The sequence below is a fragment of the Lissotriton helveticus genome, chromosome 5_1, assembly GCF_964261635.1.
Source record: "Lissotriton helveticus chromosome 5_1, aLisHel1.1, whole genome shotgun sequence".
In the NCBI taxonomy this organism is placed as follows: domain Eukaryota; kingdom Metazoa; phylum Chordata; class Amphibia; order Caudata; family Salamandridae; genus Lissotriton; species Lissotriton helveticus.
Window position 1 is genome coordinate 616,333,351 of NC_136065.1, and position 14,046 is coordinate 616,347,396.

The following is a 14,046-nucleotide window of genomic DNA, read 5'->3' on the forward strand; positions in this document are numbered from 1 at the left end:
AGCAGAAATTAAGTCAGCAAAAACGTAGGATGAAGGGCAAACTGTTGTTAGGATGTTAGGTCCAACAGTTTGCATTGGCACCTCTATTCTAAAAGCTAATAGGAAAAATTTAATTTCTAATACCATTCACTCACGATTCTAAATCCCTGTTATACTTCAGAATTTATAGCATTTTGTGCAGTAAAAAATTGATTTCCCCATATTGCAGCAGCCCAGCCTTTAGTAAAGCCAGTTTTGGTGCAATGGGGCATAGCAGAACTTCCGACGTTCACACAATAAGTATATATTGTAATAGTAATCCGTGTAATAAGCAGACGAAATGTAGAAACTGGAATGTAGAATAAAGATATTGACCACAAAGCCATTTGACGTCTGTGTTACATAAATACGTTGAGGACAATCGGGTTTATGTTTTGTGTTTTGCCACTCTACAGCGTGCGCTATTTTAAAATTGCTTCAGTGTCTTCTTTTGCAGCGCCCTCCTCTTAATTGCTGTTTGACCTCAATACTTAATTTGCTGCAGCAAACTGGAAATGTCCCAAATGACTGTAAAAAAAAAGAGGTTCTCTAATTGACGTGGTATAAAATACGTCTAACCTGGATATTCACCAGCTGTGTAACCAGCGATGAATGTCTCTCCTTGTCTGTACTTTCTCGCAGATCATCGGAAGTGGTAGGACCAATCTGACAGCACCTCTGTAGCCATCTGTCAACAATTCCTGGGTTCCTACCCATGATGGTGGCGAAATTGGCATGCCAGCCACTATGAAGGTGGTTTTGTGGCAAAAATGCAAGTCCATGAAGCTCAAGCAGAGGGTGTAAATAGGCTTAAAAGTGACCTTTTCCTAATGTCAGGTGGCTTACCTTGTGTGCGTTATCTGTGTGAGGTCTACACCATCGTGTTAGTTGGAGGAAGTTCATCATTATCTGAAAGATCTGGAGGTCTGAAGAATGGGGTGTTATTTTGATTTGTTTATGTATCACTAGCATAGTCAATCAATCAATCAGAACATTTGTAAAGCGCACTACTTATCCGTGAGGATCTCACAGGCGCTAAGGGGGGGGAGGGGGGAATTCTGCTACTGCTCGAAAAGCCAGGTCTTGAGGCGTCTTCTGATGGTCAGCAGGTCTTGGGTCTGCCGGAGGGGGATGAGGAGGGTGTTCCAGGTTTTGGCGTTGAGGTGGGAGAACGATCTGCCGCCAGAGGTCGCTCTTTGGATGCGGGGGATTGTGGAGAGGGCGACGGAGAGAAGCTGGCGGTTGGGGTTGTAGAAGCTGAGGAGTCTGTTGAGGTATGCTGGTCCGGTGTTGTGGAGTGCCTTGTGTGCATGGGTGAGGAGCTTGAAGGTGATCCTCTTGTTGATGGGGAGCCAGTGCAGGTCTCTGAGGTGGGGTGTGATGTGGCTGCAGTGAGGGATGTCGAGGATCAGGCGTGCAGAGGTGTTCTGAATGCATTGAAGTCGTTACAGGAGTTTGGCCGAGGCTTCTGCGTAGAGGGCGTTTCCGTAGTCCAACCTGCTGTTGACGAGGGCCTGGGTGACTGTTCTTCTCGTTTCGGTGGGGATCCACCTGTAGATCTTGTGGAGCATTCGGATGGTGTTGAAGCAGGAGGATGACACAGCCTTGGCCTGCTTTGTCATGGAGAGGGTGGAGTCGAGGATGAACCCTAGGTTGCGTGCATGGTCGGTGGGTGTTAGAGCTGTTCCCAGTGTGGTCGGCCACCAGGAGTCGTCCCAGGCCGAGGGGGTGGATCCGAGGATGAGGACTTCCGTCTTGTCCAAGTTTAGCTTCAGTCGGCTGTTCTTCATCCACTTTGTGACGGCTTTCATTCCTTCATGGAGGTTGGTTTTGGTGGTGCTGGGGGTCCTTTGTGAGGGAGAGGATCAGCTGGGTATAGGCATAGGAGATTATGTTGAGGTCATGCAGTCGGGTGACGTGGGCGAGCGGTGCCATGTAGATGTTAAACAGTGTTGGGCTGAGGGATGAGCCCTGGGGTACGCCGCAGAATATCTCGGTGGCTTCGGAGCAAAAAGGGGGAGGCGGACGCTCTGGGTTCTGCCGGAGAGGAAGGGCGTGGTCTAGTCCACGCCCTTCACTTAGATCCCAGCATCGTAGAGGCATGTGCGTAGGGTGCGGTGGCAGACCGAGTCGAAGGCGGCTGACAGGTCCAGAAGGTTGAGGGCCGTGGTTTCTCCGTTGTCCAGCATGGCCCTGATGTCATCGGTGGTGGCGATGAGGGGCAGTTTCGGTGCTGTGGTTGCTGCGGAATCCGGACTGGGAAGGGTCCAGGTTGCTGTTCTCCTCAAGCTAGTGGGTCAGTTGTTTGTTGACGGTATTTTCAATGACCTTCGCTGGGAACGAGAGCAGGGAGTTCTTGAGGTCCTTGGGTCAGCCTTGGGTTTTTTGAGTAAGGCGTTGATCTCAGCGTGCTTCTAGCTCTCCAGGAAGGTTGCTGTCTCGAATGAGATGTTGATGGCTTTCCGGATATGGGGTGCGATGGTGGTGCTGGCTTTGTTGAAGATGTGGTGTGGGCATGGGTCTGATGGAGATCCGGAGTGGATGGTGTTCATGATTTTCAAGGTGTCGTCGCCGTTTATGTTGGTCCAGGAGAGTAGGCGGTCGGTGCGGATGGTGGTCGTGGGGCTGAGGTCTGAGTGGTTGTCGGGGCGGTCATGACGTTGAAGCGGTCATGGCGTTGAAGCTGTCATGGTTGTCTGCTATCTTGCGATGGAAGAAGGTGGCAAGGGAGTCGCCCAGGTCTTGCAAAGGTGGGATGTCCTTGGTGTTGGAGCTGGGGTTGAAGAGTTCATTCACAATGTTGAAGAGCTCTTTGTTGTTGTGTACGTTGTTGTGTAGGCGGTCTATTAAGGAGGCCCTTTTGGCGGATCTGATGAGGTGATGGTGTCTGCGGGTAGCGTTCTTGTGGGCTGCGTAGCTGTCCGGTGTTTGTTCACGGTGCCATTTCTTCTCTAGCTTTCGGAAGGTTTGTTTGGAAGCCTGGAGGTCTTCAGTGAACCAGCTGGCTTTCTTGCTGGTGTGACTGTTGGAGGGTTTCTTGATCGGGGTGATGGTGTTGACGCAGTCGTCGATCAACTGTCTGAGGTTGCGGGCGGTGGTGTCGGGGTTGGCGGGTGGGCTCCAGGTGAGGGTGGTGGTTAGCTGGTCATCTGTAACTTTGCTCCAGCAGCTGCGGGGGATATGTTGGGTGCGGTGGTGTGTGGTGGGTTTCCGGAAGGTGAAGTGGATTCAGCGATGGTCGGTCCAGTGGAGTTCGGTGGTGTGGTTGAAGGAGACGTGGGAGCTAGCAGAGAAGATAGGTTCAAGCGTGTGGCCAGCGGAGAGGGTGGGAGTTGTGACGAGTTGTCTGAGTCTGAGGTTGACGAGGTTGTCGATCAGGTTGGTGTCGTCGTTGTTCTCGAGGTGGAAGTTCAGGTCCCCAAGGAGGATGTAGTCCGTGGAGGTGAGGGCGTGTGTGCTGACGAAGTCTGCTATGGAGTCTCTGAACTGTGGGCGGGGTCACAGAGTTCAATGGCGTGTTTGCGGGCGGAGTGGGTGTTGAGAAGAATGCATCTGAGGTAGTTAGGTTCTTTACTGGTGGGTGGGTTGGCAGTTCGGATGCTGGTGAAGCTGCAGTTCTGGCAGGAGAAGGGTCCTTGGGTGCGCATCGGGGCGGCCAGGAAGCAGGTGTGTGATCGTCCAGTGTTGAATGTGTGGAGGGTGCTGGCATCGTAGCTTAGACAGGCGTTGTGACGTTCGCAGGGGCCAGGGGTTCTGCGCTGGCCAGGCGGAGATGGAGGAGGCAGCTGGGAGGAGGGAGCGGACGAATGGGCGAGTGGGGACGGGGCCGCATGGGGTGCGGCGGCGGGAAAACTATGGCAGTAACGGCGAAGGAAACAGAAGGCAAAGGGGCACAGGGCACAGAATTAAAAATGGGGAACAAGGAGGAAGAAACGCTAAACAAATAAGGCAGTACAGATACAATTACGAGGAAACAGAGAGAAAAGGGGCACAGGGCACAGAATACAAAACGGGGAACAAGGAGGAAGAAACGCTAAACAAATAAGGCAGTACAAATACAATTACGAGGAAACCGAGGCAAAAGGGCATGGGGCACAGAATAAAAAACGGGGAACAAGGAGGAAGAAACGCTAAACAAATAAGGCAATTACACATAAAACAAATGGGAAGCAATACAAATACAGCAAGACAAAACCTACCCACAGCCTACCACTGGCCACCAGGGATGAGGCGCAGGTGGCAGCCTGCGGGTGGAGTAGGGCCTCGAACTCTCCTCAGCAGCGCCAGCTGGGGCTAAGGGCAGGACACACAGTTGTTGCTGTGCGGCTTGGGGAGCGACCTGCCTAAGAAGGGTCAAGGGTCGCTCAGTAAAATGACTGCCCATGGGAACCCCACTGCTTTGAGCCACTGCAAGGGCAAACCTCACTTGGAACAGAAGATGAAATAAGTTCTATGCATGCCTATCCTGACTGCTTGTCACGATATTGGAGAGGGTTTTTACAGCTCGGCATCATCAGTCTCCTGCACTTATTTCCAGAACTGGACAGTTTCATAGCTTTTGTAAATCTATTTATAAAATGTTCTTAAAGTTCAAGAAAAAAATTAACCAATACTTTAACTGTAGTTCTCTGTCCCATACCGTAAAACACAATTGATTTACTAAATCGAGCAGAATATCCACCAGTCGTGGTGAAAGAGCAACAAGCATTGGTAAAGCCAATAGGTCTTGCCTACGCGAGAGTTATTTGCTTTGTCTGTATGTTTTACTGTAGTGTGGATGACATGCTGCATGGCTAAAGGTGAGGGAGAAAAAAACAATTTGACACGGCCAGTGCTGGCGGCGTCATAGTGCTTTGTTTTCCTGGTAGGAGTGGGAAATGGAAAGTAGCAACAGGGGGGCAAATAAGGAATGTGCTGCACTTTATATTCAGGGGAAAGACTGAGTTCAGGGTGTTCAAGTGTTCTCGAAAAACTGTGCTCGCCACTGTTGCCTAATCATCAGTTTAGTTGAAAAGAATCAGTCAGGGGTTTAAGTGAGCCGGCTCCTGGCAGTGCTTAGCACTGGCATTAATTAACAAGCATTGGCAAAGCCAACAGGTCTCGGCAATCCGAGGGCTATTGCTGTTGTCAATGTGTTTTAGAGACAGTGCATTCTCTGTCTAGAGCCGAGACAAAAATAAGGTATAGTTCCTTGTTTACTGCTACTTACTAATAAATTCAGGCTAGAATGCTAGAGGCTTTTTAGTCCGTTTTCCTAGCATTATGGAAATCGTAGTCCTGTATTTATATTGGTAATGAAATTCTGTGTGAATTAGTCATAGGTTCTGTCTGCTCCCTTGCCGAACGTCATTTGAGCTTTCACTGACCGCCTGTGAGCAATTGGCATGTCTTCTTTCATTGAGATCTTGCACACTGTGTAAAGGTCTCCCAAGAACAAGAACATATAGTTTAAACCTGCACTACTGCTGAAAACAGTTGCCACATAAGCAGGAAATATTTTAGTGTACACAGCCCACTAATGAAAACTGTGTCTGCGTTTCAAGATGGTCTACGCTAGGATTTTGTCTCCATATAAACCTCAAACAGTTACATCATTTACAAGCTCTCAAAACTCAACCATGTTATCAAGCTGGCTCTCGCTGGCCGTTGTGTTCACAGCACACTCCAAGAGCACAGCCCGATATCATTAGGTATGAAGGGAACACCGAGAGACCGAGTGCTGGGTTTGCGTGCCAACATCAGCTCTGGATCACTGAGTTGAGAGACTCAAAAGGAGAGAGCCCATCCATTGGAAAAAAGACATCGCTATGTTTTCAACATTCGTAGGTGAAGCGGGAAACAGTAAGAAATCTAAATGTCAATTATGAATCATACAATGAGACTACAGTGTTCTTCAATGCAGCAGGCAATGAGCTTGCTTATCCCCTGCATTGAAGAATTTACATTTATTTACTTATTTTGCTGTTTTATATAACTTAAACCCTCTTCAAAGCTTAGAAAAACTGTGGCCACTTAATAGGCCTCTACGGTTTGCAGGCATATAATTACATTTGTGCCATGCTGTTTGTCCACGATCACACAATGTTAACAATAGTACCTAATCTGCACTAGAAGGCAAGGGGTTAAACCTGAGCAGCCAGATAGCTTCTGATTAAATAGACCATGCTGTTCATTTTGTGGTTGGCTAGGAGTACATGCTTCTTTAAAAGCAGCACTGCGAAGTGAGGGGGGCACAGATCATTAGCAATGGCTCAACTGAATGTTAAAGTAACTCAGCGATTGTAGGAACACTGGCCTTTGAGGAAACGGCAGCGCTCGCCTCCTGAACACCATGCAAAGGAGGAAGCGGCTGGGAAGATAAAGATAACTCTGCCGACTTGGAGTAGGAGGCGAAGAAATAAAGAAACAATGAACGGGACTCAGAGGGGAGGAGACTGAAAGAGCGGCCAATGAAGCAGGGGGCAAGCAGAGATGGTGGTGGGCTGGGGGTCAGGACAGGCGCCCTTGGCGAAAAACAAATGGAAAACAGCAAATGTGAAGAGATAAGGACAAGATTTACAGGGCTGATTACATAAACGGGGCTATGAGCGAGCGCTTGTTTTAAGTGCTTAAAAGCAATTTACCAAGTAGTTCCAAAAACAGTTGCTTTAAAGCAAGCTGTGCGGGATAGTAGTAATTGGTCCCTGCTCTCAGGGAGGGCTAAACACAGAAAGAGGTATGACACATACAAGCTATAGACAAATGGGTAGGAAGAATGAGAGCGACAATGGAGCCAGCAAATGGGAAGCCTATGGGCGGGCTGAAGCTCACAAAGTATATACAACATTTCTCTTTGGGACAGCACATGCACTGTCTAGAGCTGAGATCTAGAAAGTGACATTGAAACAGGTTCTTACCATCTTGTCTATCCTTGTCATTAAGTTTATATGGAAGACATCGATCTCTTTCTCGACATGTGTACAAGAAACTTTAAGGTAATCCAAGTTAGTGATCCAGTGAAACGCAGTCACGTTTCACTTCATGGGTGCATGGTATATAAATCCTTATTTCCTGAAAGTATTTTCTTTTCCCAAAATATATTTCTGCAGTCATTTTTCTTTTTATGCCGCACGCTGGTCTTGCATAGTGCATCATGGGAACTGCGTCACATCTGGTTATCTGGGCGACGTCAGCGTGCCAATGGGTATTACAGACCTGCCAACTTTGAAGTTAGTTTTATTGTGTGGACCAGGCTTTAATTCTATTGCTAAGTATCGAAACATGGAGAAGGGTCTGGGCTTGGAACCCACACTGCCCATGCAGCCTCTCCTCTCCCACACATACCTTCTACGCTTCACCAAAACAAATTTCAAATGCTTATCAGGCTGCCTCAATGTTGTCAGACTGCTGTAACCCGTGATGAACATCAGCTGTGCAGAGCCTCCACAGATGAACTGGAAAGCTGCTGTCTGCAGGATTGTCTATCTTACTGTGTGCACACCGTGTGATATCAGCTCTTCACTGTTGGGACCATACGAAGAGAGCCGATGTTTTGTGATACACGGTGGCGCCTTGTAAGTTAGCAGCTCTAGTGTTAAGGTGGCAGACAATTGAAAGGCCTAGAGTTAAAGCTGAAGCCTCATCCTATCCTTGGTCTCTCTGCTCAGTGCAGAGAGCAGTGGTCATAAATATATCCGTTGTAATAACTATTCTAAGGGAAAGAGTGCAAAAAGGCCAAAATAATGCAGCATGTGTACGTTGGGGTGTAGTGGAGGAGGCAAATGAGAGAGTGGGAGGAAGGATGTCAAAGGAGATGAAGCGTGAGACATGCGGATAGAAGGACTTGAGAAAGATCGGTCTGGAGAAAAATGGGCATATATGGCTACCAAAGGGGGAAATAGCAGAGGAAGGTGATTTGGAGATAAGTATCGCAGTTGTGCTCATTTATCCAAAATGAAATATGCGCTAACAAGCTTTGATAAAGCCAGTAGGTGTGGCATGCTTTAGGGGTAGGGATGTATTCATTTGCATGATTTGTTTGGAGCCACAAATTAAAAACGCAGAAAGAGGCAACCAAATACTGGTCATGGAGCATTCTGTATCAAGCACATGTGAGGCTCACAAAATTTAGACTATGCCCATAATTATGTAGCCCATGCCTATATAAAGTAGTACCAGTTAAACTTTTTGGGCCACACCCCTTTAAGAGGTCACCGTTTTTTCCATCTCTTATGGTAGTCCAGGAATAAATGTCCAAAGAGGGCCTTAATATTTTTGATTGATTTTATTTAGAAACATCAGGGTGAGAACCTGATTTGACAGAAAACAGCTGACACGTGTTTCGCCCCAAGTGGCTGGCATGCCTAGGGATTTCTCAAGGCACAATATCAAGAAAGGGCACTATTTCAATAATGTTTGCCCTTTTTGTTTCAGGAATGAAAACATAAGTCTTTGCGGTCATTGTGAGACGGACACCCGGCTATAGCTTATCATAGGTGTTCTGTGTGTGTTTACAAGTGTTATATCTCAAATCAGGCTCTCACTTTGATGTTTCTGAATAAAATCCTTCAAAACTATTTAGGGCTTCTTTAGACGTTTATTCCTGGACTACCATTAGTTTCCTTCTAGGCACTGCCTGTCTTTTCCAGAACTATTCAGAGTGAAATTAGGCTTGCAGTATACAATATGGCAGGGTTAGCGAACTACAGGCCAGTTTCACTATTTCCGTTTTTCTCTTAGGTGCTGTAAAAATATGTGAATACAGTTATCTCAGGCTACGCTGAAAATAATAACCTCTTGCACATTAGCCAGTCGCGCTTCAGAGCCAACTATAGTACGGAAACCGCCCTGCTAGAGGTCTTGGAAAATATTAAGGATAAGCTTGATCAGGGGGTAAAGCCATGCTGAGTTTATTAGACCTGTCAGCGACCTTTGATACTGTTCCTCATGATGGACTCCTGGACAAGCTGCAGGAGCTTGGAATATGCAGTTCTGCATTAGAGTGGCTTTCTTCCTTCCTGGAGGACAGAAGTCAGGAGGTTTGGACGCCTCCCTTTGCGTCCTCCACCCCCAGTCTGAAAGTCAGAGTTCCGCAGGGCTCTATATTGAGCCCCACTCTCTTCAACTTATATATGTCCCCTCTGGCACCACTGGCTGGAAGCATGTGGGGCAAAAATAATTTTTTATGCTGACGATACGCAGCTTCTTTTCACCTGCGATAGGGGAGTGGACTTTGAGGGTGAGAAGATTAGAACTTGCCTCTTGGAGATGTTTAAGTGGCTGAGGAGGAATCAATTGAAATGTAATCCAGAGAAGTCTGAAAACATCTTTTTTGGCTCCCCGCCTTCAGAAGAGCGGAAACACTTGTGGCCTGAGGATATGTCACCTCCTCCTTATGCGCAAAATACTGGGCATTATGGTGGATGGTACTCTCTCGATGAGATCCCAAGTACAGTCGGTAGTAGGCACTTGTTTCGCCCTTCTGCTTATGCTGAGGAAATTTCTCCCCCTTCGGCCACCAGATCGCAGGAAGACCGTAATCCAGGCATTGGTTACTTCCAGACTGGACTATGTAAATACCCTGTACCTAGGCCTTCCTCAGTGTCTGCTCAATCGCTTACAGGTGGCCCAAAATGCAGCTGCTAGAGTGGATCTTATGCTTAAGCCCAGTATTCATATGAACACGCACTTCAAGGCATTACACTGGCTACCAGTAAAAAAAGAGGATTATATTTAAAGCTCTGGTGCTATTATTCAAGGCCCTACATGGGAGTGGTGCGGGGTATCTCAGAAGGAAAGTAGCCCATTATGTGCCACCAAGAACCTTGAGGTCATCCACTTTGGGCCTGGCTTCAGTTCCCAGAATACGCAGCGCCCCGTCGAGCGACTGTTCCTTTAGGTTCCAGGGAGCCCAATCCTGGAACCTTCCGATGACACGCAGAACTGTTACCGACCCAGCTGTTTTTAAGAAACTGCTTAAAACCTGTTTTTTCCGCAACTGATCTAGCCATCTTTCTTCAAGAAGAAGCTTAAAAACTGGTTTCCCGCATACTGGGGCGTCAGCAGCGTAGATAGTCTATTTTAGCGCCGGGACACTCTTGTGAAGTAGCTGCGCACTCTATAAATGCTTTCATTCATTCAAAGTTTGTGACGGTTTGGAGCATACACCTTCTTACTGGTCATAAAAGTGGACATGTGTTTCCTGTACAGTGGCCAACACGGAAGATGTGACATTCAAAGCCATCAGGGGCTACAAGCATTGGCGAAGCCAACAGTTCTGACTTGTATTTTCAGTCCTGACTACAACAGTAAAAAAAAAAAAAAATGCTGTATTGAAAAAACAAATAGAAAGTGGTTGCTTTCTGTACACATTCCATTTATAAGATAAATACATGTTTGTGTGATGAATCAGAGTACTTCTGATCGCAGAAGTCCTTCTGGCATTGCAATGCAAGCATGCCATAGAAGGCAGTATGATACACCAGGCAGGCAATAACATGAACGGTGGGAAAAATACCCCTCTCGTTGGAGCCAGAGCTTTTAAAGTATAGGTAATAGTGGGTCATGTAGAAAGCTCTGCTGTCAAGTCAGACCTAACAACTGGCATGATGTTCGCAGCTTCTACCCTTGTACGTGGGCAACAAGGCCCGGGACCTGTCCAGGGACTCATTGGTACTCCACCTTCCTCCCCCCCCCCACCCCCCTCCCCCCAATAGCCGAGACAAACAGTCTTGGCCAGAGCACAAGTCCTGAAAAAAGAAGTGGGGGGACGCAGTCACCGGAAGTGACGTCACAACAGGAAGTGACGTCACGAAAGGTGCCGAGCTCCTCGTCCCAGAGAAGCCAAAGAGTGAAGTCCAGCTGTTTGGCAGGGGGGATGGTGTCCCCCGGTAAAATAAGTGGGGGGACGCCGTCCACCCGCGTGGTACCCAGACTCGAGCCCTGGTCTTGGCCACGAAGAAGTGCGGGCCCCCATCTAACTGGTGAGACAAATGAACAGTAGACCGGGAGTGGCTCATATTGTAAGATACAGAGCTGCCAGATAAGACAATTGAAATGAAATAAAAATATATTTTTTTAGTTAAACAGGTAAGCAAAAAGGGCGCTTACATGCTGAAGGATCTGGTGGGTCATGCCATTAGTGGTCGATGGGACTCTTGCATGGTGATTGGACATGCAGCAATGACCTAGTACTTAATAATTGTTCTTTGTTTTTGTTTTGACTTCTTTCTAGATGTGACCTTTCATTTCTTTGCTGTTGGCTGTGCAAGTAAAAAAACTTAACTCGAAATAGTAGTCTCGACCTTAAATTCAGCTTTAGGTAAGATATGTGAGTTCTCCCATTCTCACTTGATCAATAACTCTCCAAAGACCACGTCTGTGGACGACTTGTAAATGTGATCTATTTTTTGCCCTTTTTCTTTTGTATGGAACCAGTCTTTGCTCTAGCTGGGCAAGGCGTCGAAGTGGTGCAGAGTTGCAGAAAGTGACTGAGGCCCCCCTGTTTCCGAAACGTGGCATTGTTTCAGGAGACATTAAACTTCGCTGAGCACGTCGAAACGTGAGAGGCTGGTAGGCACTAATGCACAGCTGAGCTGCATGCCCTCGGATGCCTGCCTCAGGCTAATTTGTTGCTGTACTCCGGGATGTTCGGTGGGAACCGTTTGTGTGCTGTTACAGTTTAGGTCTGGCCAACTATCTCGCCAGACCATCGTTTCTCCACCCAAAGATTGACATAATATGCATAAATAATTGGGCTTTCGGTCAGCTGGCCTTATCCAGAGATCTGTTTCCTCCTCCGCTAGTGCTTAGTTTGTAAAAAAAAAAAAAAATTGTGTCAGGGCTCTTGTCAGGAGGCCACTTCAGCTGGCACCACCCATTTCCGCTGCCAATGATAATACCAACACAACTACTAACCACCACATGTGTGACAATTCAGACTATTCTAGTCCCCCAAGTCCATGAGAATGGTTTGGGCGGGCGGTATGAGTTATTTTAAACATATATTGAATTAATAAACAGCTGTTGTTCTGCTCCTCTCTAAATTAGACAAACAGCTCCACCACGTGGCAGACTGTCATAAGTGCAGATGTTGACAATTAAGTGCGGATGCAGAGCACCAGCAACCACTGGCTCACATTAAGCATTGTAGTTTCCCACAACATACAGCATGAGGCAATGCGTCAGCCCACTTTTCCTGTGGGTACACTTCACATTGTGTGCATATCCCATACACATTGTTCTTTGTCCATCAGCTTAAACTAGCTTCTTTCTCTTCAGTGGCAAAGCTGGTTCAAAGTGTGCTTTCTAAATGTTTTTACTTTTTAAAACTTACTTTAAATGCTGCTTATTTATTGTGCCTTCTCTTAGGATATCAAGTTGACGATGATTTTTTTCCATCTTATTTTTAAACTTTCTGTTATAAAGTTTTCAAATGACGCTAAATGTATAGCTGCGTGCGTTTGGAGTGCTTGGTAAGTTCGCAATGCATTATTGTCTCCATCACAAATAATGAAATGCATCAAAGCGCTAAAAGGCTACATGTTTTTAAACATTATTCATAAGGTGGACATGCACATGTGGCAGCACAGCATATTTATTTCTTTTTTGTTTTTGTGGCAGAAGTGGGAAATAAAAAAAAACACCAGCTTCCAAAGTTAGCCTTTTTGTCCTTGCCAATTATTATTATTTTTTTGCAACATCGAGTCGTCACTCTCTGAGATTGTGGCATCAACAGCAGCTGCTTTATCCTGATTAATCCCCAGAGAATGCTGCCCCTGTGGTCCTAAATCTGCCATGGTTCTTGAATCTGCAAAATCGTCCCTAGTATTCCCGTATACATACTCGTAGTTCTAAAAGTACCTTGAAATTGCTAAATCTGCCCTGCAGTTACTTAAATCACCTCTCTCTGACATCTCTTTCCTACAGATGCCCAGCGCAATTGTCGTCATCCCCCAGATTGACTTTGCCAGGGCAATTTGTCAAGGGTCAACCTAGAGTTGCTCCAGGTTTGGTCCTGTTGCGTCATTGGGCCTCTGCCCCTCACAACACTCAGTGACATCTAAAGAACACACTGACACTACTTCATTAAGTAGGGCAGGGGTGGTGGGTAAAAGAATGGCCTTCTGTTTCTACCTATGTTTAATTTTGAATTAGTAACCGACATGCATCTTAACCCCTTCGCTGCGTGGCTTTTTCACCTGCTGTGCGCGGGGAAGGGGGGCCTCGTGCGGCGCTGCTGTGCTTGTGATGAGCTCGGCTCGCTGCACGGCGGTGCTGTGCTCATGACTAGCGAAGCTTGTCATGACCACACCTGTTTTCGAACGTTCAGCACAGCGGGCAAATTATCCCCGCGTGCGAGCGTTCTAACGGTGAGCACAGCGCAACCGTGCCTCATGACGAGCTGAGCTCGTCATGAGCACGGAAAGTGTTAAAATACCATGTTCGACATTTGGACCACTCTTATACAGCGAGCAGTAGAGTCCTTGCTGCAGGTCTCACTCAGCTAGAGGCCCAGTACTATACAGGTACAAATTATTGCTTGAAGGAAGAAATCCTTTATGTGCGCATTTGCACACTTTGAAGCCAGTACTTAAGCATCCACAATTCTTGTTGTTGGAGGCAAGGAGACTGGCAGCCGTTGCTACTTAAGCGCGTTTAGAACCCGCAGGACATGACATGCATTGGTGACACTTTTTAGCCAGGGCTTCACTGTCTGCAATTCCTGCTGCAGGAGGAGGCGGTGGGACAGGCCGCTCTCGCTACTTAAGCGTGTATGGAACCAGCAGTGCGGAACACGCATTGATGACGCACTGGGACCGGTACTTCAGCATTCACAATTCCTGCTGCTGGAGAAGACAAGGGAACTGGAAGCCCTTGCTACTTAAGCATGGTTGGAATCTTGAGTGCCGGATGCGCATTGCTAACACTTTGGAGCCAGGACTTAAGCGTCCACCATTCTTCCTGCTGGAGGAGGCGGTCGCGCGTGTGACGCACCCGGGCCAAAGAGCACGCCCATCAACACCTGTTTTAGACTTGGCTTGGCCTCCT

General features: G+C 47.2%; 1 protein-coding gene across 1 annotated transcript in view; it reads left to right on the forward strand.

Annotated features, from left to right (window-relative positions):
• Positions 1-14,046, forward strand: part of DNAJC11 (DnaJ heat shock protein family (Hsp40) member C11) — a 536,755-nt gene that overhangs the window by 325,645 nt on the left and 197,064 nt on the right. The gene's annotated exons all lie outside the window — the stretch shown is intronic.